Raw genomic sequence first — 6,000 nt, forward strand, 5'->3', positions numbered from 1 at the left:
TTGCTGGCTTGCAGCTGGTGCAGCCTCCCCACTGGTGAGAACGATAAAAGGATGATATGCGATCACATACAACCATCCCATGCTAATAGTCATGTGACCTCCAGGAAGATGGTGGGGAGGGGAGAGCCGAGCACGGCAGCCATGAAGACTGAGGAGCCACGGTGCTATAGGTGCTGACAACTGGCCCAACCTAGGTCTTCTCACAGACTCCAGAGCTTCTGGTTTTGCTCATCAAGAGGGGTCTGTCAAGTATGAGAAGCAGGGGCTGGGCAAGCTCTGTAGGGCTCCTCCTCCCTGTCTTCTTCCTATTTCTCCCTCCCTCTTATAGTGTCAGGGTTGGAACTCAGAGCCCCTCATGCTAAGCGAGCTCTGCACCATATCTCAGCACAGCCAGTCTCTCTCAATGTGACCAATAAAGTGGAAGACCTGTCGAATGAAGGAGAGGGGAGATGAGGTGAACAGCAGAAGGTTTGAGTTAGGATAATCCCGGCATCTGAGAAGCCAGCCAGGAACCTCGGCCCTCCATCACTGTCCCTGCAATAGTTTATCTGAAGCAACACTCAGCATCAGAGCTGAATGTTGTTCTGGACAGAAGGCCTAGGGGGTGAAGAAACAGACCCCAACCCTTTTCAGAGCCTAAGCATGGGCAAGGAGGACAGGGTGCCCTGAGGGTGTCCTCACCCCATCAGGGTCTGGAGGACTCCAGAGAAGGTTGCTGTTTTAGTGGATGCCAAGGGCTTGGTGGGGAAGCCTACAGACAGACCCGGAGGTGGGCGGTTCCTGGTGATGCGCCAACCCTGTCAGAGCCCAAGGGTGAGAGGAAGTATGATTACTTGGGATTTATACATTTAGCATGAGTGTACTGAGGGGGGATGCTCGTAACAGGGCCTGAAAGTAGGAGCCAGACAAGCCTGGGGTGAATACTGTCCCTTCCCACGTCACCAACCTGCCGAGAGACCTTGGATGAGTCCAGAAGGTTTCTAGGTTATGAGTCACGGGAGAGCTGATGCCTATTTCCCAGGGGAGTGCCAGGGTAATAGGAGAGGATGGTGGGAGGGGTGGCCTCAGGTGGCCATTGGTCATGTCCATCTTACCCCACTCCCACCTCCACCAGAACTGGTTCTGGGAAGCCAGGTGGGGGTGGTTGTCTTCCACCCTGTTGCGATGGCCCCTTTCCGCTGGCACTGTTTTATTGGTGGCCAGTTCCACAGAGAGCTAGGGAAGACAGTGGTGCCCTTTGTTTTTCGTTCAATTTGGTGAGCAGAATGCCCCTGGGGCCAATAGATTTTCCTAGTAATGAAATTGTAAAAGGAATTGAGTTTTGCCTTACCGGCTTAAAGGACAACCTGTGCCCTCTCCCCAGTCCCAGGGCGATACCAGCAAATGTTTGTCTCTTGGTCTCTTCTCCACCCACCATTCCCCCCTCTTCCTTCTAGAACATAATCCCCATGAGGGAGGGGCATGGTGTGTGAGCTACAGTGCTGTTCCCCAGAACTGGATGCATGATTTGCAAAATGAAATGTGAAATCCTCAGCATTCAAGAAAGCCAAGGTAGAACATTGGCAGCGAGATGGGGGGGGGGGAGCAAGGGGAGCTCAGGCCCATGGTGGAGGGTGGGGCAAGGGTGACTGTACTGGTCATAACACCCACTGCCTGGAGGTGAGAGGAGCTTGGGAAATACCATTGAGGGGAAGACTGAGCCTCCTTGCTTCCTGTCTCTCCCTGTTGATACTGCCAACTCAACTTTGTCCCTCTCTGAGCTCAGTGCATGAGCTCAGTGCATGAGCTCTTGTAGGGTTCTAAGCATCTCTCCACTCAAGACAGGTACCCAGCCTCCAGCTCGGGATGCAGGCAGAACCATGGACAGCATGGGATCCACAGTGGGCACACTAGAGAGGTCAGGTGTGACAAGCATCATTCTTTCTATTTTCCATCTTATTGTGTCCCCTGCCCCCCACTTCATCTTTCACCTTCCCAGGGTCTCCTTTCTGTCCTAACCACCCTTGCATATAAAACAGTGGCAACGTCCGCCCTGTTCTTGTTTCTTAATGCCTGGCTCCAGGGGTCACAAAGCACCTGGGAGGAAGCTGTGTCCCCCTTCCTCCTGGCACTTTTGCAGGTCTGATCCCTCTTGAAGCTTCACACATCCATCCTCCGTCTGCATATATGGCTCGTATATGGCCCTTTGCTGGCCAGAATTCCCTCGAGCTTTGGTGCATCACCCAGATCTTTTCCTCCAGCACGAGCTCCTCAATAAGGCTCTCCTCGAAGGAAGCATTTCAAGTTAATCAAGGATATAGGGTGGGGCTCTGAAGAGATTAGATTAGGGCCCTTACTGGAGGACAAACTATAGCCTTAATCTGTCTCATGGCCAAATAAGGGCATGGAAGAGCAGCCATTTGCAAAGCAGGAATTGATCTCTGCAGACACTGAATCCTAACTCCACCTGTGGTGGTTTGAATAAGAATGGTCCCCATAGGCTCATAGATTCGAATGCTTAGTCACCAGGAAGCAGCACTATTTGAAAGGATTACAAGGATTAGGAGGCGTGGCCTTGTTGGAGTGGAAAGTGTTTCATGGGGGTAGGCTTTGATGTCTCAAAAACTCACACCAGGCCTAGGTTCTTGTCCTCTTTCTCTCTCTCTGCCTGTAGATCAGGAGCTAGTTCTCAGCTACTGCTCCAATGTCTGCCTGCATGCAGACAAGCTCCCTGCCATGACAACAGAGACTGTAAGCTGAGACTGTAAGCTAGCCCCACTTAAATGCTCTGTTTCATAAGATCTGCTTTAGTCATGGTGTCTCTTCAGGAGGATGAGAAGTTTAAGACCAGAGTGGGCTAGATGAGACCCTGTCTTAAACAAACCCAAACCAAGAAGACATTTTTAGTCTATTGAATTTTTTTCCTTAAAAATTACACGCATTCCTTAAAAATGTACACACATATATTGTAGACTAGGATCTGTTTAGAAAAGAAAACAGTTTTTCTTCCTTTTCTTCTGGGTTTGGGCTGCCTTGCTTAATATTATACATTCTAAGTTGATACATTTTCTTGTAAAGTTCATGCTTTTAGTGCTGAATAACATTCCCTTGTATAAATGTACCAGATTTGCATTTTTATCAGTTGATGGACATCTAGGTTAGCTCTGTTTCCTTCCTGTAGTGAATAAAGCAGCAATAAAGTTGGGGTGTAAATTTGAAAGGATTACAAAGCCGGGCACAGTGGTACACGCCTGTCATCCAACATTTGGGAGGCAGAGGCAGGCACATCTGTGTGAGTTCAAGGCCAGCCTGGTTTACAAAATGAGTCCAGGACAGCCAGGACACAAAAAAAATCCAAACAAAACAAAACAGAAAAAGGATTACAAGGATTAGCTTTAAGCTGTCTAGTAGTTTTACTTTTAATGTTCTAAGGAATCTCCAAGCAGATTTCCACAATAGCGTTAATTTGTACTTCACTGGAAGCCAGTAAGGGTTCCTCTCTCCCTAACATTTGTTGTAAGGTTTCTGATCAGAGCCATTCTGACTGTAGTGAGGTAATCTCTCAGAGCAGTTTTAGTTTTCATTTCCCTGATGACTAGGAATGTTGAGCATAAAAAAATATATACATTGTTCATTTTGGTTTCGTCTCTTGAAAACTGTTCAATTCAGTAGCATTTGTTGATTGGCAGGTTTATTTCCTTGGTATTTAATTCCTTGGTGCTTTGTGAATTCTGGGCATTAACTCCCTGTCTGCAGTGCAGCTGGAAAAGAGTCCCACCTGCCCTGTGGGCTGTCTCTTCGCTCTGTGGATGGCTGTGGAGAAACTTTAATTTCATGTCATCCCATCATAGACACTTGGGGCTGGTTCCAGTGCTGTTCAGAAAGTTCTTATGCAAATGGTGTAAGTGTGGGCCTAGTATAATTTAAAATGGAGACTGAGAAAGGGTACTATTTTATGTGGCCTTTGTGTCTGGAAGTTTGCCTTCTTTTTCTCAGTGTTTATGGTTTATTAAAACACACATAAAAAAAATCCAGGCATTGTGGATCATGTCTTTAATCCCAGCATTAGGGAAGACAGAGGCAGGAGGGTCTCTGAGCTTGGGGCCACCCTGGTCTACATAGTGAGTTCCAGGACAGCCAAGGCTACACAGAGAAACTGTCTCAGAAATCCAATATATATAATGTCCCACCCTAGCAATTTTGTGTATAGTCAGTGTATAAATGTGTTATTGATGCTGTGCAACCACCACCACCATTCATTTCCAGATTGTTTTAAAATTCCCCCTCAGCTGTAAGACAGCAGCTCCTGTCTTCATGGGAAATCCCCAGAGCTTCTCGGCATCCGGCCACCACCAGGAACTCAGCATAAATTTGGCCATGAAGGTATCTCACGGAAGCGGGTGAAGTGTCAGGTTCTTTTCTGTTGCTGTGAAAACTAACTTCACAGGGAAAGGGTCGGTTTGGCTCACAATTGCAGGTCACAGTCCATCAATGTAGGAAATAAAAACGACAAGAACTTGGAGCAGCTACTTGCATCACACCCACTGTGAAGAACAGAAAACAGTGGAAGAGAGAGAGAGAGAGAGAGAGAGAGAGAGAGAGAGAAAGCACACTAGCAATGAATGAGTGCATGTATGCACACTATCAGTGAATGAATGCATGCTCAGTTTGCTTCTCCTTTCTTAGAGCCCAGAGCCCAAACTCAAGAAACAGTGTTGCCCACTCTATGTTGAGTCAAGTTGATAATTAAAACTGATAAAATGTTTGTCTTTTTATGTCTGGTTTATCCTGTTTACCACAAAGCAAGCCCTCAACATTTATCTAGTTGTATGGAGCATGAGTGAAGGCTGAGTAACAGACATAGATTTTCCATGTCCCTCTACCACTTCAATTACTTCTACCCAAGTTCTAGCTAATGTGGACAAGGCTATGGATGTGGATGTATAGATAGCTAAGGCTTAGCTTTCAGTTCTTGTGAATATATACCCAGGCTACCACGGTGTCTTCCCCAGGGGTGGCTCCGTTCTTACGCCCTTTGGCTTTTCACTGCATCAGGCAGCTTCATCGAGGGTGTGTAAGGCACACATTCCTGTTTTTAAATTGCCGCGTTGAGGATTGAGTTGCAGGAACAGAACACAGCCTATTAATCCGCTGGTGAGGGACATCTGGGCTGTTGCCCACTGTGGCTGTTATGTGCCAAGCTGTCACTGGCCTTCCTGCATTCCTGCTCTGATGGCCACTTCCTTCTCTAGGGAATACCTGAGGAGTGGAATTACTGGGTCATGGGGTGGGTAATGGTTTATCTTTATAGCTGTAAGGTATAAATTTTAAAGTCTTTTTTTTTTTTCTGGGGCTGGAATTTGAACCCAGAATTTCGTGCTGGCTGGGCAAACTCTCCACCAATGAGGTATGTCCCCAGCCCCTACATTTTGGAGCCTTAAAATACCATTGCTCCTCATATACATAAAGCTTTCTGGTCTGCTATTTACATTAACATTAAATCATTATTATTTTTAAGTAGAACTCTTATCTTGAGATAATTGCAGCTTCACACACGGACGCAATAAATAACACCGAAGGATTCCAAGTGCCGAGTGCCTGTGCTTGGTTCTTCCAACACCAGTGTCTCGTCAAAACACAATGACTATATAGACATTGATATAACACCCCCATTTTGTTCAAATTTCTGGCTGTGTGTATGTGACAGAGAGACATTCTGTGAGTTTTCTTACCTTTGTAGACTTGTGGACCCACCATCCCGATGCGAAGATACCCCTCCCATTTGTGCCACAGCTGCCTTTCCCCATCCGGCAGCCGCAGACCGGTTCTCCCCAGGGGTGGGTGACCACTGTTGGCTCGGCTGGCTTTGGAATCAGGCAGGAGGTGCTCCTCTGAGCAGTCTGAGAAGTCTGACTAAAGAGGAGAGACACATCTGAATGTGGGCTGCAGCACTCTGTGGACTGGGGCCCGGACTGAATACAGAGGCGGAAGAGAGCTGGGCACCAGGCTTCTTTCACCTCT

The sequence above is a fragment of the Meriones unguiculatus genome, chromosome 1 (assembly GCF_030254825.1).
Source record: "Meriones unguiculatus strain TT.TT164.6M chromosome 1, Bangor_MerUng_6.1, whole genome shotgun sequence".
NCBI classification, from domain to species: domain Eukaryota; kingdom Metazoa; phylum Chordata; class Mammalia; order Rodentia; family Muridae; genus Meriones; species Meriones unguiculatus.